Source organism: Haliotis cracherodii, unplaced genomic scaffold, assembly GCF_022045235.1.
Source record: "Haliotis cracherodii isolate W230 unplaced genomic scaffold, xgHalCrac1.p SCAF_4, whole genome shotgun sequence".
NCBI lineage: Eukaryota > Metazoa > Mollusca > Gastropoda > Lepetellida > Haliotidae > Haliotis > Haliotis cracherodii.
Genome location: NW_027266297.1, coordinates 71753863 through 71776530, shown reverse-complemented (window position 1 = coordinate 71776530; position 22668 = coordinate 71753863). Strand labels below are relative to the sequence as shown.

General features: G+C 44.9%; 1 protein-coding gene across 4 annotated transcripts in view; it reads right to left on the bottom strand.

Annotated features, from left to right (window-relative positions):
• Positions 1-22668, bottom strand: part of LOC139480453 (neurocalcin homolog) — a 123294-nt gene that overhangs the window by 23554 nt on the left and 77072 nt on the right. Inside the window, exons 1-2 of one of the 4 annotated variants that reach the window (XM_071263531.1) lie at positions 17050-17502; positions 15073-15193 (exon numbers count right to left, since the gene is read on the bottom strand). The exons of 1 other annotated variant lie outside the window; for it this stretch is intronic. The gene's annotated coding sequence lies outside the window, so the exon portion shown is untranslated. Of the gene's footprint in view, positions 1-15072; positions 15194-16690; positions 16781-17049; positions 17503-22668 lie in introns of those variants that run through there. 2 more of the 4 variants (XM_071263528.1, XM_071263530.1) reach the window with 2 other exon arrangements.

Genomic DNA, 22668 nt, shown 5'->3' with positions numbered 1-22668 from the left:
CATATGACCACAGCTCTAACCCTAGCTGTTCATTCAAATAGTTCCCCCTTCTACACCTCATATGACCACAGCTCTAACACTAGCTGTTCATTCAAATAGTTCCCCCTTCTACACCTCATATGACCACAGCTCTAACACTAGCTGTTCTTTCAAATAGTTCCCCCCTCTACACTTCATATGACCACAGCTCTAACACTAGCTGTTCTTTCAAATAGTTCCCCCCTCTACATCTCATATGACCACAGCTCTAACACTAGCTGTTCTTCAAATAGTTCCCCCCTCTACACCTCATATGACCACAGCTCTAACAGCTAGTTACCAACTATACCTGCATCCACTTTATTCAACCTTAGTTTGGTGTCTGTACATTAATGTCCTCATATAAACTAAACAAATTGAATACCAGCTATATTTTCGACCATGCACACATTTCAGAAATCAGTTTGATGTAACAGGAATCCCCCCATCCAACATTGAGTAGTGTACGTGCAAGTAATTCCTCATGGCCACACACCACGCATTGTCAGGGACAGTGCTGTACATCTAGTGGGAAATCCTATCAAGTGACAAGCAGGTTGAGTTACTATAGCCAAGTCAATGTCCTCATCAGTTTCTAGTGCAAGAGAAGCCCTTCAAAACAGCCTCACCGTCTTTTACCCTGCATCACCTGCGCACTCACTGACGCCATTTTTTGGGCCCCAAAATTCTGGTTGGTAAAAAAAAAAAAAAAATTTTTTTTATTTCCTCAAAATGTTAAATAGGAAAATATTTTTCAAAAAAGTGGGGAAGTTGGGTGGTGTTTTCATAAGGTCTTAATCATAGTATTTAGAATTATCTATTTAGAGTAGCAGCATATGAGGTTTTATTCTCACATTTTACAAATTTCTGATCAGCAGAATAAAAACCCCAATGCTTTTCATTTTATTTTTCACATTTATATTTTTGGAGTAGGCAAATTTGTGAACAAAGTTTTTGAAAACGTCAGGCCTGAAATCCACTGCCACCAATGTACCCATATTCTTCCACACACTGGGACTAAAGATGCAGGTAGACAACCTCTTAACAGCCAATATTACCAGGACAGATGCATGCTGGGAAAAATGGCATGCCAAGATGATAGAATGTCATTTCTGTTGACAAGACTTTTTGTCCTGGTGTCCCGGTGCTGACCTCCACAAAGGTAATACTTCGCTGACATTTCCAATGTTAAATTCCAATCAAGTTCAGTGTATTAATAAACACAGCAGTGATCAACATCCTCCCAGCACAATACACAGGGACGATGGACTACTGCCTTCCCTCGACCTGACACTCCAGGTAATCATCTCACTGGATCACGTGAATCATCACTTAACCAAGACTGTTCTGGAGAAGATGCTCTACAAAAACTTTACCCGTAAAACACAGTTTCATGACTTCACAGCTCCCAGTTCCAGCGTTAGCCAGATATTCTGATGCTGCAGGATTCACCGTCCATGTTAAAATAGCAACATATGTTACATTGATAACATAACACCATGTTCCTATATACATCTGACAAAATACACAGCCTGGGCGTGTAAGTAAGTTGCAAAGCAAATGGTTGTGAGTAAGTGAGTGAGTGAGTGAGTGAGTGAGTTGGGTTTAACGCCACTTTTAACATTATTCCAGTTATATCACGGCGTGTCAGCTTAATGTGGGAGGAAAGCCCGAAGTGATGCAGGTCTCAGACGTTTACCACTTCGGTGAAACCCACGAGCGCAGGTATGGTGCTGACAAACCTAGAAACTTAATCGGGGTGAACCGGGATTCCAACCCACAATCATAGCTTTCTGGCGTGTCCAGGGGATGCAACTCTGCACAGCGAATCGCGATGCCTTAGACGACTGGGCCACCCCTGCCCCCTGTCAGTGAGTGAGTGAGTGAGTGAGTGAATGAATGAGGTTTAATGCTGCTTTTAAATATTCCAGAAGTATATCAACCATGGACACAGAAATGGGCTCCACACATTGTAACCATGTGGGTAACAAACCAGGCCTTCAATTCACATGAATCACATAACAGGAACACATTCTACGCAGTGAGAAAGTGCTTCGATTATTATCAAACCATATTTCAATACAGACTTACAAAGGTCTCAAAAACTAGCTTCCTCAGAGTAAGGATAAGATATATGGAAGTAGAACACAGAAAAGGGCTCCACACATTGTAACCATGTGGGCAATCAAACCCTGGTTCAAGCCTTAACCACTTGCTTTGCTTGTTGTTTAACGCCGCACTCCAATATTCCAGCTATATGACGGCGGTCTGAAAATAATTGAGTCTGGACCAGACAATCCAGTGATTGAAATCATGAGCATTGATCCACGCAATTTGGATACGTTGACATGCATCAACCAAGTCAGGGAGCCTGACCACCCGATCCCGTTAGTCACCTCTTACGACTGAATAGTCGCCTTTTACTGTATGAATGTGTTGCTGAAGGCCTATTCTAGCCTGGACCTTCACGAATCTTAACCACTTAGCTACCCCACCACCCCTAATAGAATTTGAACAGTATTTCAGTCAGATAATGGTGTGTCAGTTTATTGAGGGAGGAAAGCCTAAAGTAAAGCAGGTCGTTGACGTTGACGTTTACCAGTATGGTACAACCTATGACCATAACTCAGCTGCTTGAGAGAATGAGCTCTGGCTTAACACCATTCCATTTCAGCCATATAATGATGGGGAACATCAAGATGTGTGGGATCAAACCCTCATCTTCAGCAATGCAAGCAAACACAAGATCAAAAGGCTACCACACTGCCCCATTAAGCCTGACACCGAGACATAGACATCGACATAGACATAGACATAATAATAATAATAATAATGATGAAAATAGGCCATTTATATTGCGCATATTTCCACAACCAAAGGGGCATAGTCAAAAGCGTTATTACTAACCCGGTCACTGGATCAGTATGCACACAACAATCATTCTCATCTCCCTGGGGAGTATACAACCCCAGCTGCCTGTTAGATAGTAAAAGGTTAACAAACAACATTGCCATCACATCCTACCGGGTACCCATTTACTGCTGGATGGACAGAGGCACATTTTGAACAAAGTTACTTGCCCAAGGAGTCACCACATGTGTTACATGAGCAACTCTGGGAACTTCAACTCAATAACGGTCCCGGACATTTAGAGGATGCATCTCTGCACAGCTGTCTGCGTCACCCCAACATGCAGCTTGTCTCAGGGAGCACTGTATGAAGGTGGCCTGTGTGAGCTGCCTCACCTCAGCTTGTCTCAGGGAGCACTGTATGAAGGTGGCCTGTGTGAGCTGCCTCACCTCAGCTTGTCTCAGAGAGCACTGTATGAAGGTGGCCTGTGTGAGCTGCCTCACCTCAGCTTGTCTCAGAGAGCACTGTATGAAGGTGGCCTGTGTGAGCTGCCTCACCTCAGCTTGTCTCAGAGAGCACTGTATGAAGGTGGCCTGTGTGAGCTGCCTCACCTCAGCTTGTCTCAGGGAGCACTGTATGAAGGTGGCCTGTGTGAGCTGCCTCACCTCAGCTTGTCTCAGGGAGCACTGTATGAAGGTGGCCTGTGTGAGCTGCCTCACCTCAGCTTGTCTCAGAGAGCACTGTATGAAGGTGGCCTGTGTGAGCTGCCTCACCTCAGCTTGTCTCAGAGAGCACTGTATGAAGGTGGCCTGTGTGAGCTGCCTCACCTCAGCTTGTCTCAGAGAGCACTGTATGAAGGTGGCCTGTGTGAGCTGCCTCACCTCAGCTTGTCTCAGAGAGCACTGTATGAAGGTGGCCTGTGTGAGCTGCCTCACCTCAGCTTGTCTCAGTGAGCACTGTATGAAGGTGGCCTGTGTGAGCTGCCTCACCTCAGCTTGTCTCAGAGAGCACTGTGTGAAGGTGGCCTGTGTGAGCTGCCTCACCTCAGCTTGTCTCAGAGAGCACTGTATGAAGGTGGCCTGTGTGAGCTGCCTCACCTCAGCTTGTCTCAGAGAGCACTGTATGAAGGTGGCCTGTGTGAGCTGCATCACCTCAGCTTGTCTCAGTGAGCACTGTATGAAGGTGGCCTGTGTGAGCTGCCTCACCTCAGCTTGTCTCAGAGAGCACTGTATGAAGGTGGCCTGTGTGAGCTGCCTCACCTCAGCTTGTCTCAGAGAGCACTGTATGAAGGTGGCCTGTGTGAGCTGCCTCACCTCAGCTTGTCTCAGTGAGCACTGTATGAAGGTGGCCTGTGTGAGCTGCCTCACCTCAGCTTGTCTCAGTGAGCACTGTATGAAGGTGGCCTGTGTGAGCTGCCTCACCTCAGCTTGTCTCAGAGAGCACTGTATGAAGGTGGCCTGTGTGAGCTGCCTCACCTCAGCTTGTCTCAGAGAGCACTGTATGAAGGTGGCCTGTGTGAGCTGCCTCACCTCAGCTTGTCTCAGAGAGCACTGTATGAAGGTGGCCTGTGTGAGCTGCCTCACCTCAGCTTGTCTCAGAGAGCACTGTATGAAGGTGGCCTGTGTGAGCTGCCTCACCTCAGCTTGTCTCAGAGAGCACTGTGTGAAGGTGGCCTGTGTGAGCTGCCTCACCTCAGCTTGTCTCAGAGAGCACTGTGTGAAGGTGGCCTGTGTGAGCTGCCTCACCTCAGCTTGTCTCAGAGAGCACTGTGTGAAGGTGGCCTGTGTGAGCTGCCTCACCTCAGCTTGTCTCAGAGAGCACTGTATGAAGGTGGCCTGTGTGAGCTGCCTCACCTCAGCTTGTCTCAGAGAGCACTGTATGAAGGTGGCCTGTGTGAGCTGCCTCACCTCAGCTTGTCTCAGAGAGCACTGTATGAAGGTGGCCTGTGTGAGCTGCCTCACCTCAGCTTGTCTCAGAGAGCACTGTATGAAGGTGGCCTGTGTGAGCTGCCTCACCTCAGCTTGTCTCAGAGAGCACTGTATGAAGGTGGCCTGTGTGAGCTGCCTCACCTCAGCTTGTCTCAGTGAGCACTGTATGAAGGTGGCCTGTGTGAGCTGCCTCACCTCAGCTTGTCTCAGAGAGCACTGTATGAAGGTGGCCTGTGTGAGCTGCCTCACCTCAGCTTGTCTCAGAGAGCACTGTATGAAGGTGGCCTGTGTGAGCTGCCTCACCTCAGCTTGTCTCAGAGAGCACTGTATGAAGGTGGCCTGTGTGAGCTGCCTCACCTCAGCTTGTCTCAGAGAGCACTGTATGAAGGTGGCCTGTGTGAGCTGCCTCACCTCAGCTTGTCTCAGAGAGCACTGTATGAAGGTGGCCTGTGTGAGCTGCCTCACCTCAGCTTGTCTCAGAGAGCACTGTATGAAGGTGGCCTGTGTGAGCTGCCTCACCTCAGCTTGTCTCAGAGAGCACTGTATGAAGGTGGCCTGTGTGAGCTGCCTCACCTCAGCTTGTCTCAGAGAGCACTGTATGAAGGTGGCCTGTGTGAGCTGCCTCACCTCAGCTTGTCTCAGAGAGCACTGTATGAAGGTGGCCTGTGTGAGCTGCCTCACCTCAGCTTGTCTCAGAGAGCACTGTATGAAGGTGGCCTGTGTGAGCTGCCTCACCTCAGCTTGTCTCAGTGAGCACTGTATGAAGGTGGCCTGTGTGAGCTGCCTCACCTCAGCTTGTCTCAGAGAGCACTGTATGAAGGTGGCCTGTGTGAGCTGCCTCACCTCAGCTTGTCTCAGAGAGCACTGTATGAAGGTGGCCTGTGTGAGCTGCCTCACCTCAGCTTGTCTCAGAGAGCACTGTATGAAGGTGGCCTGTGTGAGCTGCCTCACCTCAGCTTGTCTCAGAGAGCACTGTATGAAGGTGGCCTGTGTGAGCTGCCTCACCTCAGCTTGTCTCAGAGAGCACTGTATGAAGGTGGCCTGTGTGAGCTGCCTCACCTCAGCTTGTCTCAGAGAGCACTGTATGAAGGTGGCCTGTGTGAGCTGCCTCACCTCAGCTTGTCTCAGAGAGCACTGTGTGAAGGTGGCCTGTGTGAGCTGCCTCACCTCAGCTTGTCTCAGAGAGCACTGTGTGAAGGTGGCCTGTGTGAGCTGCCTCACCTCAGCTTGTCTCAGAGAGCACTGTGTGAAGGTGGCCTGTGTGAGCTGCCTCACCTCAGCTTGTCTCAGAAAGCACTGTGTGAAGGTGGCCTGTGTGAGCTGCCTCACCTCAGCTTGTCTCAGAGAGCACTGTGTGAAGGTGGCCTGTGTGAGCTGCCTCACCTCAGCTTGTCTCAGAGAGCACTGTGTGAAGGTGGCCTGTGTGAGCTGCCTCACCTCAGCTTGTCTCAGAGAGCACTGTATGAAGGTGGCCTGTGTGAGCTGCCTCACCTCAGCTTGTCTCAGAGAGCACTGTATGAAGGTGGCCTGTGTGAGCTGCCTCACCTCAGCTTGTCTCAGAGAGCACTGTATGAAGGTGGCCTGTGTGAGCTGCCTCACCTCAGCTTGTCTCAGAGAGCACTGTATGAAGGTGGCCTGTGTGAGCTGCCTCACCTCAGCTTGTCTCAGAGAGCACTGTATGAAGGTGGCCTGTGTGAGCTGCCTCACCTCAGCTTGTCTCAGAGAGCACTGTATGAAGGTGGCCTGTGTGAGCTGCCTCACCTCAGCTTGTCTCAGAGAGCACTGTATGAAGGTGGCCTGTGTGAGCTGCCTCACCTCAGCTTGTCTCAGAGAGCACTGTATGAAGGTGGCCTGTGTGAGCTGCCTCACCTCAGCTTGTCTCAGAGAGCACTGTATGAAGGTGGCCTGTGTGAGCTGCCTCACCTCAGCTTGTCTCAGAGAGCACTGTATGAAGGTGGCCTGTGTGAGCTGCCTCACCTCAGCTTGTCTCAGAGAGCACTGTATGAAGGTGGCCTGTGTGAGCTGCCTCACCTCAGCTTGTCTCAGAGAGCACTGTATGAAGGTGGCCTGTGTGAGCTGCCTCACCTCAGCTTGTCTCAGAGAGCACTGTATGAAGGTGGCCTGTGTGAGCTGCCTCACCTCAGCTTGTCTCAGAGAGCACTGTATGAAGGTGGCCTGTGTGAGCTGCCTCACCTCAGCTTGTCTCAGAGAGCACTGTATGAAGGTGGCCTGTGTGAGCTGCCTCACCTCAGCTTGTCTCAGAGAGCACTGTATGAAGGTGGCCTGTGTGAGCTGCCTCACCTCAGCTTGTCTCAGAGAGCACTGTATGAAGGTGGCCTGTGTGAGCTGCCTCACCTCAGCTTGTCTCAGAGAGCACTGTATGAAGGTGGCCTGTGTGAGCTGCCTCACCTCAGCTTGTCTCAGAGAGCACTGTATGAAGGTGGCCTGTGTGAGCTGCCTCACCTCAGCTTGTCTCAGAGAGCACTGTATGAAGGTGGCCTGTGTGAGCTGCCTCACCTCAGCTTGTCTCAGAGAGCACTGTATGAAGGTGGCCTGTGTGAGCTGCCTCACCTCAGCTTGTCTCAGAGAGCACTGTATGAAGGTGGCCTGTGTGAGCTGCCTCACCTCAGCTTGTCTCAGAGAGCACTGTATGAAGGTGGCCTGTGTGAGCTGCCTCACCTCAGCTGGTAGCTTATGTCATGGTTAATGGTAGCCGTTATGAGTAATAGAGCTGTAATGATTCACTGAAGTACTGTTGCACCATAGACATTTTTAAAATTATTAAGCCATAGTTTTGGAAGATTCACGTCCCAGAATGCCCCCAAGGGAGGGGAGAGAAGGATATTATCTGATGGGCAATATATTTCTGACGATCCATTCTGTCTGAGAACGCCCACAGGGGAAGGAAGAGAAAGCTATTATTTGATGGGCGATATATTTCTGTCAGTGAATCAACTTTATCTTCATATCTTCCCTACAAAATAAGTCAAATATGGTAATATGTTGGATATGGATTAAAAAATGGTATTGTATGAAAAGATATTAAAACACGTATTTGAATAAACAGAAGTGTCAGTTCAACCTCACCAAACACACTAACTGTTCTACGCCTATACATGCATAACATGAAGCAAAAAAACTGTTTTCAAAGAAATGACGAGATACACCATCCTGCATATACTGACATACACTACTCAAAAGAAGATACAGAACACCAGATTCTTTCATATTACTATATGACAGATTAACTACAGTAATAAGAAAGAATAGGTGTTCTTTGTCTTCTTTCGAGTAGTATATTAATACCACCAGTCACAGCATCACTGATATACGACCTTCCTTAAGATGATACTTTCATTCTGCTGAACATCAAGAAGAATTCACATTGAGCTATACTGACTTCATACATCAAAGACAAGGACCCTGCTAATGACAGAATGTTGCGCAAGTCCGGCCAGCTATTTCTGTCATCTTACCTAATATTCCATAAGGAAAATGCGTTGAGAAGGAAATATTAATATTCTCCGGTCATACAGTATCTACTGTAACATGGTCACCCTGACAGTGCATGCTTATCACCAGACACTCAAAGCTTTGAAGAGAGCCGGGCAAAATGACTGTCTGTATACATGTTAATGACCTGTAGTGAGGGGGAACGTATCAACTGAGCTTGAAGGAAGAAGTCAAAGTGAGTTTGGGACAATGGAAACTGGTATTCAATGGCACATGACCAGTAAATGTGTGTCTGCAGTTTGAACAGTCTAGACATTCATATCACACCCTCCAATAGTTAGCCAGCCTGCAGTATTTAGCCATAGATCACACCCTGCAATAATTAGCCATATATCACAACATGCAGTAATTAGCCATATACCACAGCCTGCAGTATTTAGCCATAGATCACACCCTGCAATAATTAGCCATATATCACAACCTGCAGTATTTAGCCATAGATCACAACCTGCAGTAATTAGCCATATACCACAGCCTGCAGTATTTAGCCATAGATCACAACCTGCAATAATTAGCCATATATCACAACATGCAGTAATTAGCCATAGATCACAACCTGCAGTAATTAGCCATATATCACAACCTGCAGTAACATCCAAGTACTGTCCAGCCATATTGGCCACCTGACTGGCAACTGTCATGTGTAATTATACTCCACTGGAAGGTGTCAGTATGGTGTTAAGTACACAGATATTACACAGTGGTGATAGTCAGTTTTTATAACCTTGAACGAACCCAACAAGGTAAGCTTTACTACATACTTGATAACAATCAAAAAGAATAGAAAGGAAAGCAAAAAGAAATAGTTGGAAATCAGAAATCTTACAACTGGACATTTAATGCATCTATAGCTGTTGCCCTCATCGTGACACAGCCTTTATATGGCATCCAGGTGAAACTTTCAATGACTAGTGTAGGCTCACTCTCTGCCCCACCAGGGGATGACAGGTAACAAATTATCTCCCCCAACTGTTATCTTGCAAGCTCCAAAGTCACGCTGAGTGGTAGAGTAACATATACAAAAACAATCTTGTAAGTACGAATACCTTTACACACCTGTGATACCTGTAATCAGTCTTGTCTACTTACACCTGTAATCAGTCTTGTCTACTTACACCTGTAATCAGTCTTGTCTACTTACACCTGTGATACCTGTAATCAGTCTTGTCTACTTACACCTGTGATACCTGTAATCAGTCTTGTGTATTTACACCTGTGATACCTGTAATCAGTCTAGTCTACTTACACCTGTAATACCTGTAATCAGTCTTGTCTACTTACACCTGTAATCAGTCTTGTCTCCTTCACCTGTGATACCTGTAATCAGTCTTGTGTATTTACACCTGTGATACCTGTAATCAGTCTTGTCTACTTACACCTGCAATACCTGTAATCAGTCTCGTCTATTCACACCTGTGATACCTGTAATCGGTCTTGTGTTTTTACATTCCTGTCACATGATCACACATGCAGCCCTTCCTGTCACATGATCACACATGCAGCCCTTCCTGTCACATGATCACACATGCAGCCTTTCCTGTCACATGATCACACATGCAGCCTTTCCTGTCACATGATCACACATGCAGCCTTTCCTGTCACATGATCACACATGCAGCCTTTCCTGTCACATATGATCACACATGCAGCCCCTCCCTTCACATCATCACACATGCAGCCCTTCCTGTCACATATGATCACACATGCAGCCCTTCCTGTCACATATGATCACACATGCAGCCCTTCCTGTCACATATGATCACACATGCAGCCCTTCCTGTCACATATGATCACACATGCAGCCTTTCCTGTCACATGATCACACATGCAGCCCTTCCTGTCACATCATCACACATGCACCCCCCTCCCCCGCCCCGCCCCCATCACATGAATGCTGCAGTCAAACAAGTGAGAGGAGGTAAAGGACCAGCTCAAGAGCATGGTTCAGGGACATGGAGCTCTAATTAAAGTTTCATGACTGTATGACTGTTCATTCAGTGTCTTGTTAATCAGCTGTCCTGCGCATAGGAGCAAACCATGTCACTGATTTACTTTGTCAATTAATTCATTGCAATGGAAAAATTTCCGTTTGAGAATCTGAACAAGACATCAGCAGTGTGTACAAATATATTGATCACATGGGGAGGCATGGAAAGTGAGATAGGGATGTGGGACTCAGTCAGAGCTATTGGAAACAAAACATAATTTGGATATTGCACATAAACTAAATCGATATCTCTGAGTGGTCAATGTTATTGTTTCACCTATCTCACAATCTGTGTACAACAGTCTTATACTGCAACACCCTACTTTCAGTCCTCAAGATCAAGTCAAACTGAAGAATATTTATGTAAACTGACTCCACTCCATGGGCCATGACAACATGTGCAGAAAGCTGAAAACCCACAGATGCACAGGCAGGTGCCCCTCCAAGCAACAGGGTCTACACATTGTACTCACAGGCTTCACAGTCTAGTTTCCATTAAAGCCCTGGCAGATGGCATCCCTAGAATGTCCAACCACAATTGCTGCATGTTTGCAGAACAAATGCATTCACGTCTAAGGAGCTATGCCCCAGAAAGGCCATCACTCATAAAACACAACACCTGGAACACATAATGGAAGACTACAAATCCTAATATTAGAAAAAACAAAATTGCCAACATGCAATGAAAGTAAAACATTGGAATTCCTACACAAAACCTATTTCCTTGTTTCAAAATTTTCTTTCATTTGGCAATAATCCTATAGTCACCATTCACATTCAGTTAACCTCTACACTCAGAATTTTTTTAGTTGTACAATAGCAACTGTTAGAACAAAAGTTATTTGTAAAAATCTTTTACGTGAAGAGAATAAATTGCACCATCTAAACTAGACATCAAAAGAATCTTACAAAATAAACAAACGAAGAGCTTTTGAAAGCAGGACGTAAATACATCTCTCCACTGATTGCCAGAACACTTGTTGTAAACCGTGGGGTATTCTCCACAGTAATAGTTCTCTCTACAACACAAATGGCCTTCAAAATTGCCGGGAGTGCCACATCCAGAAGGAACCTGAAGCACTGCCAGTCCCAATCGGTCAACTCGGTCAACACAAGACAATGTGGTGGAAATACCCTGAGGAAGATAAGCTGTGGTAATCTAGGAATGGAGCGAACAACAGAAAGTAGGCAGGCTTTCAAATAGGAAGAAAGAACAATTGAACCAAAACATAATTAATCAACCATTTGCACGATATTCAAACCAAATGAATGTGTCCAGTACATGTGGCTTAGAACTCAACATGTAGAAATGAACTACAATTTAATTGTTCTAATAAAATGATCAGATAAAACATCATTTGTTTAAGATTATCATGAAAGGTAATCTAAAAACTGCCTGATAATTTCAACAATTAAAGATGAAATTTCAGATTGGTTTAAAAGCGGCATTAAACCCAACTCACTCACTCACTCAGATGGGGACTGCTGTATATTTGAGGCTTGTGTTTAAAGGTTACATATGATGCAGGCCTTGTCTCATTTTCAAAAGAACATGTTCAGGTAAATAATGCATGGTTACGGAACTGAGAAGCAGAAAAAACCTTGATCAAATGGCAGAAGTGAACACCTCCTCCACAAGTCCACATCACAAGGGCATCTACATGAACATTCCACTGGGTGATGGCAAACGGAACAGTACCAGCAGTGGGCATGCACTCATGGCAGCAGCGTGACGATAGGCACACATGTGGGTAGACAGACTCAACATGCAACAGACACACACAAAGATGCACACACACACACACAGATGCACACACATACATGCAAGACACACAAATGAATGCACACACACAGATCCACACAAAGATGCATGCACACATGCCTCTGCTGTCACCCTCTGAAGCAAGCTCTGGACAATGGCGGCTAAATTGTCACAATGTCACGAACCAGTTCTGCAGAATCTTATCCATTAGTAACAGGATCGGCTGGTCAAATGTCTGAGTCCTTCATTCACACAATTAAGTATTTTATTGTCAGGACCTGCAGAACATTTTCATGCACTTCAGCAATGTGGTAAACATCAACCTGCATCAGTTCAGGATGATGATCAACCTGCGTCAGTTCAGGATGATGATCAACCGGCATCAGTTCAGGATGATGATCAACCTGCGTCAGTTCAGGATGATGATCCACCGGCATCAGTTCAGGATGATGATCAACCTGCGTCAGTTCAGCATGATGATCAACCGGCATCAGTTCAGGATGATGATCAACCTGCGTCAGTTCAGGATGATGATCCACCGGCATCAGTTCAGGATGATGATCAACCTGCGTCAGTTCAGGATGATGATCAACCTGCGTCAGTTCAGGATGATGGTAAACACTAGGATGACACAGTGTTGTAACTGCATGAAATACTGTTCAAAACGGTGTTATGCGCAATAACTCATCAATCCATCAGCTTTCCATACAACCCATCCCATAGTCTCACTAGACAGATAATAAGGTATTAATCACTTATAACTTTTAAATTAATACTTATATTGCTGTGAAATATCCATATATGAACTCAAAATGCAACAACAACACCCCAAACATATAGTACATCATCTTATCAAAACTTGGATATTTCAAAATGAGCAACTACAAAATAAGCCCGTTATCTGAAATATTCCAAGACAAGCGTGGCACACAAATATAATTCTGTCCTAACATGATATTCATGAAGAAGGCTGATGTTTCCTGGTCTGATAGGAACAAGCAGTCCGCAAACCTAGATGACCTCCAGCTAGACCCTGTCCCGACTTGGAAGTGTGATGAACTGGTACATGCGTGTTGATGTCGCCACGTCATGACGTCACATTGACGTCAGGCTATCAGTCTCGCATCAAGGAGACTCCTTAAACTGACTCAGACATCGCTTACAACACTTTTGAAAGCTTCCATGCTTAAACCTTTATCATAAAGAGGGTCTCGGATGAATGTTAAATCTCTATCATAAACCAGAGCACCTCTAATGGATTATTATGTTGTAGGGGAATAACGAGACACACATTTCATGCTTTTGCATAACAAATTGGTCCTTAATTAAGTTTGATGAGTGTTTGCATTCTCTTTCTACCAACATTAGTTTCTCGATGGCTACATGGAGGAATATTGATCCACATTAAAGTTTAAAAAATATGTTGTAGAGAATTCATCAATATTAAAACCTGGCAGAATTCGATGGTCATAATTTTGCATCTTTTTTTTTTTTAAATTCCAGGACAACTACCTATTTGTTCAACGAGTCATGGAATTGGACTGCAGTTTCAATTCTGCGTGATAATAGAGAACTGAAGACATGAAAACTGACAGCCATTACACGATACTTGCCACTGTACTCAGACAGCTGCCGGCAGGGCAGTAATAATAGTCGGAGGACCAGTCCCGCAGTCCACAAACCTGTCGTGCATCACACTGGACACAAATCACACACAGTAAGCCTTGATGGGCAAGTGACGTGAACAACAGGCAGTGAAGTCTCGAGGTGAAATGCAGTTTAACGTTCAAGATTATTGCACCTATAAGGAGATGTGCATTCACATGTGCGTGCGTGCGTGCGTGCGTGCGTGCGTGCGTGTGTGCATGTCTCTGTGTTTGCGTGTGTGTCTGTCTGCCTGTGGGCTCTTGTACCAGTCCAGACTAATGCCAGTTTCATAATGCTAGTCCACTGAGATACCATGCTGCAGCTTAACATGGATAGCCCTCTCAAACAGGATACAGACTCTGAACTGACCAGTCCTTGTTTTAGCCCCTAAATGCCAGGCGCCAGGCAGAGTAACAACAAGTATGATCCAACGTAACAAAAAGTACTATTTTTTTAATGTCTTGGTATGATCCAGATGGAAAAGGTGGTGAGAGAGGCAAAGAAGCCAGATTGAGGGTCTACAACTGTCACTGTGGGTGTTGAAGCCAGATTGAGGGTCTACAACAGTCACTGTGGGTGTTGAAGCCAGATTGAGGGTCTACAACTGTCACTGTGGGTGTTGAAGCCAGATTGAGGGTCTACAACAGTCACTGTGGGTGTTGAAGCCAGATTCAGGGTCTACAACTGTCACTGTTGGTGTTGAAGCCAGATCGAGGGTCTACAACAGTCACTGTTGGTGTTGAAGCCAGATTCAGGGTCTACAACTGTCACTGTTGGTGTTGAAGCCAGATTGAGGGTCTACAACAGTCACTGTTGGTGTTGAAGCCAGATTGAGGGTCTACAACAGTCACTGTGGGTGTTGAAGCCAGATTGAGGGTCTACAACTGTCACTGTTAGTGTTAAAGCCAGATTCAGGGTCTACAACAGTCACTGTGGGTGTTAAAGCCAGATTGAGGGTCTACAACAGTCACTGTGGGTGTTAAAGCCAGATTGAGGGTCTACAACTGTCACTGTTAGTGTTAAAGCCAGATTCAGGGTCTACAACAGTCACTGCGGGTGTTAAAGCCAGATTCAGGGTCTACAACAGTCACTGTGGGTGTTAAAGCCAGATTGAGGGTCTACAACAGTCACTGTGGGTGTTAAATGAGATGGAGGGAGGGTGGGGATGAGAACAGCATTTCACACCTGGCTATTTCATGCACTGGTCATAACCAAACAGGTGGATGAAGACAACCCAAACTAGTTAGGCTTCTGGTAGGGCAAGACTGGTGCATGTCTGGGTTATGATGAAGAGTATGTATGCAGAAATTAGGCAAAAATCATGAGAAAATGACAAAACTTTCCACCACACTTTACTTTGTAACTACCTTGGGCAAGCATAGGTGTTGACTGGAGGTTGGCTGGGTGATGCTAGGTGATGGTAGGTGATGGTAGGTGATGGTTGGTGATGGTAGGTGATGGTAGAGGGGTAGATGGTGTTAGTTGATGCTGTGAACAGATGACAAGTGAAGGATGGAAGCAGTCAGCAATATTCCTGCCATAACAGTTGTAGTCAGAACATTCCTGCCATATAACAGTCATAGTAAGAAACACTCCTGCCATAACACAGTTGTAGTCAGAAACATTCCTGTCATAACACAGTTGTAGTCAATGAGTGAGTGAGTTGGGTTTAACACCGCTTTTAACAGTATTCCAGTCATATCGCGGCGTGTCATCTTAATGTGGGAGGAAAGCCCGAAGTGATGCAGGTCTCAGACATTTACCACTTTGGTGAAACCCACGAGCATATGTATGGTGCTGACAAACCTAGAAACATAATTGGGGCGAACCGGGATTCAAACCCACAATCATAGGTTTCTGGCGTGCCCAAGGGACGCAACTCTGCACAGCGAATCGCGGCATCTTAGACGACTGGGCCACCCGTGCCCCCCAGTTGTAGTCAGAAACATTCCTGCCATATAACAGTCATAGTCAAAAACACTCCTGCCAAAACACAGTCGTAGTCAGAAATATACTTGCTATAACAGTCGTAGTCAGAAATATACTTGCTATAACAGTCATAGTCAGAAATATACTTGCTATAACAGTCGTAGTCATGTTCCTGCAGTAAGTCATAGTAACAAATATTCTTGCGATAATACAGTAGTATGTCAGCTGATTAGGGCCAAGGGCTGTATACCCATTAGAAGAGGCAGGGTGGCAGGACTGGTTGTTTGGTGTGGCAGAAGCATTTGTGTTGTAGGAAGTGACTGGTGAATCAGTCAGTCTGGGGTCGGTACTTGTCAGGATGATAAAGGGGGGTTTGCATGATGAAGGGGGGGGTTGATTGATTAAGTGCAGGTTCAGACCGGCTGGTAGGTATGAATATACAACATGATTTCACATAACATAGCTTGAATATAGCTACACATACAAATAACCAACTACAACTTTGTATATTACATATCGCCTTACAACAGTTATGTGTCTCCAAGATAATATGGCAGAATATTTCCTGATCAGTATGTGATAAACACCATTATTTCACGCTCATGTGACGACTGGTTCCTGAGGGTCTCCTTGAATCACGTTTCACATATTCATGAAGCCCATTGCTGTAAATCTCCCACCATTGTCAGAATCAATAAGTACATGTGGATATTTATGAATGATGCAGCACTTCCTGTTTCTAACATTCCACCTGACCAGCACAGAGCCCTTGTGTGGGTGACAGTCTTGCCTGATATATTACTCCATGCCATGATCTGGTTCTATACAAACAAGTCATTATACAGATATCTTCTGTGGCCATATGGTCCAACCCTGGCCACTCACCCCGCACACAATCCTCAAAACGCAGCCATTCTTACAACAACAATCTCATACGCAACAATCCCAACAATGGCCGGTATCTCGCAGGTGCTGTATGTTTAGAGTCTGCCCGTGGCATCCTCACACCCAGAACCCTTTCTACACCCACAACATTAAGCCAGCACCTTCACCTACCTTCATTCATCACAAACACACAGAAATAGTTCCAAATCCATATACATTACGGCAAACACAACACTCAGGTCACACTCCCAACACTACGACCTGAGCTATTTATAGCCTACACCGCACTTCAAGTCTGCCTGTGTATATACCACATGGCCAAACCTTAAAGATACAGTGACTGAACTCAAGTATATGTAGATATCCCCCTCCAACTGTACAGAAAAGGTAGCTGGGACTCAACCCTACCTTCATATCCTGATTCTGCAGTGATCAACTGCTTGGTGGATGTGTTTGTGTGTGTGTGTGTGTGTGTGTGAGAGAGAGGGGCTTAGAAAGCTGCTTGCCCGAGGCCAGTAGCTTTGTCTTACCTGTGGGTGTAGCGAGCCTACTCCATCCCAATAACTGTAGTAGTATAGCCTGAGACAAGGTGACAGGTGGAGTATCCTGAGAATATCCTAAAGCTGTTCTGCTCGACTGCTCCTGAGCAACAATGCCACTTGTGTGAACTGGCCTCAGCTACCTAGACTGCCACACCACATAACGCTGGCCCAGATACACAAGTCAAGCGCTTGAATGGAACACTCGCTAGAGGTCAGCACTGGTATACCTGCTGCTGTGATCGGGTGTTGTTCGTACTTCCGTCACAGCTAGGTGTGTGTGATGACCAATCCACACGTCAATATGTTGGTGTGACTTGACAATCCAGCTGATTTCTCACTGAAGGTGTAACAGTGGACTCCAGAACGGTATGCAATCTGCCTCAGCCTACACTGAACCCCCAAACGCCCACCACTGCCACATATATCCCTCCTGACTAGTTTCTCTCCCAGTCTACATCTGTGCAGATACTCGCCTGTTATTAAGTGTAGAGTGTGTCTCAACCCTCCAGGTGCTGCACACACCACAGCCTGCCTAGACCTGCACAAGTCTCCAAGTCAATAAGTATTAGTCTAAATCATAAGTTCTAGATTATGTAAATAATCAGAACACATATCCCTATAAGAGACTGGAGTCCACATATCTACTGTCAACATATCTAGACTTGCCTTTAAGTATGATAGAATTACTACACATCCATGGAATTTTCTTTCAGTACAGCCTTGGAGCAAGGCTACAGCCTGCCCAGCTTGCTCACACAGAGCCGAGGGAAATGAACATGTAGCATTGAGCGCTGATTAACAGCAGGAGAAATTCCTGTCCATCCTTCCAATATAGTATACAATACAAGAAATGGATAATTTAATGTAAAAAATTGCTTCAATTGGATGTAAGCTGTTTTAACTCAATTTGAGTTTGGAGTACTTGGTGAAGAGGGTGTAGCCAGTTTGGAAGATGGTCAGGTTATGGAGAGAATGACATGGGGTCTGGTACAGGCAAACCATTGAGTCAGCGAGGGACAGGTTAGGGGTGAGTTTTTGGCCATTAATTTCTGTTCCAGACAAGTATTACAAAACTGTTATATTTTTAATATAATTGCAATAATTATATTATGATTACAATATAATCACCATGTATCTACCCACAGTGTATATCCAGTGCAATGTGGCAAGCTGTCCAAGGCTTACTACAGGAAATCAGAACATCACACACACAAATTACACTGAAATGTAACATGGCTTTCTCAGAACATCAGGAGACAAGGATTCCTCCAATCATTTCTGTACCTATGTGGGACAAAGACTACCAACAATGATAACTGCTTATTAACACAAGTTTCTGAGACTCAAGCCTAAATTGATTCTTATATTAAGTTTTATTTCTTTTCAAATAATAACAGCACTATTTGCAAAAGATGCCAACGCTCTACTGGTCTGATATGTGTGGAAAACTGTGTATAGAAATGTAATTTGTAGTTTTGAGTTGGTGGTTTCATAAGCTTTCAGCATGATATCAAGCATGGAATGGTACAGTACAAATGGACTAGCATCATCCTTTTGCCTGTGAAGATCCGGGGTAGAACAGGTCTTCAGCAACCCATGCTTGATGTAAAAGGCGACTATAATTGTCGTAAGAGGTGACTAACGGGATCGGGTGGTCAGGCTCGCTGACTTGGTTGGTGGTGTCATCGTATCCCAATTGTGTGGATCAATGCTCACGATGTCAATCACTGGATTGTCTGGTCAAGACTTGATTATTTACAGACTGCAGTCATATAGCTGGAATATTGCTGGGTGCTGCATTAAACAATGAACAAACAACATCATCCTTTTGGTCTGGATCTAAGTGTGGATGTTTCATAATTTGTCAGCAATATTGCAGCACTGTATCCACTGACTCCAAAGATGGCGATGGCAGGTGAACTCTAGTCATGTGGGGAATCGAATCCGGGTCCTTGGCGTTATGAGCAAATGCTTTAACCACTAGGCTACCCTGCACTGCACCCTTCGGTATTGGAAAGCATGACAGACAGAAGGCATCACTCTGTGAGGAGAGAATGACAAGCAGCTGAATCACACATTAAACTGTGTGCAAAGTTTAGTGAAGAAATGCACACCCAACAGAGTCATGCTCAGTACACAAAATAATTGCAGGATTGATGGACACATGGACAGACAGATGGACTGACACATAACTCACAATAATCCCCTGCTCATCTGCCATAGGGCAACAAAAAACATATTAGATAAATTCTACATTATTGTCACCTTCAACACAAATCATGTAGACACTCCATAATTGGTCAGTTTGACTGTAGTCTGCCTCAGTCCCTGAACCATATTACTATCCTTCCACCCAGCCCTCACTGTAATGCTATAGCCCTAGTCAAGCAAGACTAGAATTTAACAGGTTCAGAATATCACATATTTACAATAAACTATGGTTATAACAAACTAAAAGGGACCACTAATTTTAGTTCGTAATAACCGTAGTTCATTGTTATCATATATACAGCATATATACGTCCGGGACTAAGTTTGTTATATCAGTCAGTGTGTCATAAGCGTGTTCGTTAACATAGTTTACTGTATATGTAATTGCTTGTTCCTATCAAATTTACATATTTTCAGAGACAAAGCATTAGTCCAAGTAAGGTGAGGTTAATGGGGCTTTATGTTGCGTTCACGAATCCAAGCCAGCTAGCATATTTAATTTCCATAAAGCATAACAAATATCAGTGTGATATGAGATAAATGTCACATTGTTGACACATGTAGTGTTACACTGGCATTGGTATGCATTGGCCTGTCTCGCTTGCTGTGATTGTCACCATCACTAGCATCGGTATGCATCGGCCTGACTGGCTTGCTGTGATTGTCACCGTCAACACTCAGGAATGCTGTGAGTGCTGTGCCACGTTCCTGCTGTGAACAGCACGGACGCTGTGCCACTATGTCATCAACATGCTGTGCATCCGCTGTGCACAGCAACTGCACAGTGCAACCGCTGTGGCAGCACAGCAGTAATTGTATTAACATAACAGTGGGCCTGTATGATATCACAATATACTGACTGACATACCTGCATACATTAATTTGCAATACCAGTAATTCTTATACAAGAAAGTAACAGACACTCAATCAGAGGATTTTCAGTTCCTGTTTGACATATCATTATATAAAATAAAGCATTAAGATGTATGTTTGCATAATGTGATCATGCATGAATTTATGCATTGTGTATGTATGCATACCTTATGTAATATTGCCATGAGTACCTGTAAAAACATTCCATAAAATGTATACGTAAAACAAATGTGTGTAACCCTATATATACCTCCTGTTTTGATTATGAAGAGACATGAAGTAAATCTGCCTAGTAATCGTCATTAATTGTACAGGGCCCACTTGCACAAAGCGATCTTAGCGCTAAGATGATCGTAACTCCAATACTTTAACATAGGGTTGCGATAGTCTTAGCGCTAAGATTGCTTTGAGCAAGTGGGCCCAGGTCAGCAATTAACCTACATGGGTATCACATTCATGTTGATCCATCAATATGAAAATCCACTGAATCACCCCACTTATAACTGATCGTCAGCCTGGTGCGAATGAACACCAAACCGACTACTGAATAAATATGAGAAGAAAAGAGAAAATTGAAAAACAATTAGTTCTATTATGTCCATTATGGATCTGTGCATGCTCACAGAGGATGCATCAACTTAGTCAGTGAGCCTGACCATCTGATCCCGTTAGTCACAAACATGGGTTGCTGAAGACCTATTCTACCCACAGGGTTAATCCATCAAAGGAGCACCTTGCATCTACATCACTACAGAGACCAATCAGAAGCATCAGATCAAGTGAGTGAGTGAGTGAGTTTGGTTTTACGCCGCTTTTAGCAATATTCCAGCAATATCACGGCGGGGGACACCAGAAATGGGCTTCACACATTGTACCCATGTCGGGATTCGAACCCGGGTCTTCGGCGTGACGAGTGAATGCTTTAACCACTATGCTACCTGACCGCCCCGCATCAGATCAAGACAATATCAAGACTTCAACATATCTCTGCCAGGACCAATACAGGTACTTGTTTCTACCAGGGCTGTCACTGACAATATGATCAAACATCAACATTTCAACATACAGTCTTTTTTACACAAAGTAAGGTCACTAAAAAAATGTTATTATTACACTTCAAAAATATTTACTTAAATTAACATTAAATGTATTTGCCCCAAATGGTCCTATCTAAAAGTCAAAGGCTTAGAAATTTATGGCAGAATTCAATTGCTTGTGCAAATGCCCTCGCTGAGCCTACTCTATCCCTCATTCACAATCCTAATGTTTATTTGCACTTTGAAAGGCTGGCTATTATGCTCATGATGACATAATTAATTGATGTATTCATACATCACAATAGTTTCCAGTCAAAATATTAAAACTTGTGGAATTTCCCATAAATAAAAGCCCTTGTTTGAATCAGGGGTGGTCAGGCATGCATGCATGGATCTCTTCTCCCTGACCCAGGGGAGTTGTAGAGGACCGAAGCTCTCTAGCTCGCTACAACAGAGGACATTATAGGGGATTGAGGCTCTCTAGCTCGCTACAACAGAGGACATTATAGGGGATTGAAGCTCTCTAGCTCGCTACAACAGAGGACATTATAGGGGATTGAAGCTCTCTAGCTCGCTACAACAGAGGACATTATAGGGGATTGAAGCTCTCTAGCTCGCTACAACAGAGGACATTATAGGGGATTGAGGCTCTCTAGCTCGCTACAACGGAGGACATTATAGGGGATTGAAGCTCTCTAGCTCCCTACTATAGGGGATTGAGGCTCACAAGCTCCCTACTATAGGGGATTGAAGCTAGCTCCCTACTATAGGGGATTGAGGCTCACAAGCTCCCTACTATAGGGGATTGAGACTCACAAGCTCCCTACTATAGGGGATTGAGGCTCACAAGCTCCCTACTGTAGGGGATTGAAGCTCCCTAGCTCCCTACTATAGGGGATTGAAGCTCCCTAGCTCCCTACTATAGGGGATTGAAGCTCAAGCTCCCTACTATAGGGGATTGAGGCTCACAAGCTCCCTACTGTAGGGGATTGAAGCTCCCTAGCTCCCTACTATAGGGGATTGAGGCTCTCAAACTTTCGTCCATAGGGGATTGAGGCTCACAAGCTCCCTACTATAGGGGATTGAGGCTCTCAAACTTTCGTCCATAGGGGAAATATGTACAGGGATTGAGGCTCTCAAGCTCTCTTCTGTTGGGGAAATTGGTGATGGAAAAAGCTCTCTAGCTCACTACTATAGGGGAAACTGTAAGAGGAATGAAGCTCTCTAGCCCTCTAGTTCCTTACTAGAGGGGAAAATGTAGGAGACTGAAGCGCTCTAGCTCTCAAACTTCCTTCTCCGGGGAAAATGTAAGAGACTGAAGCTCTCTACTCCAGGGAAAATGTAGGAGACTGAAGCTCTCTAGCTCTCTAGCTCTCTAGCTCTCAAGCTTCCTTCTCCGGGGAAATGTAAGAGACTGAAGCTCTCTACTCCGGGGAAAATGTAAGAGACTGAAGCGCTCCAGCTCTCAAGCTTCCTTCTCCGGGGA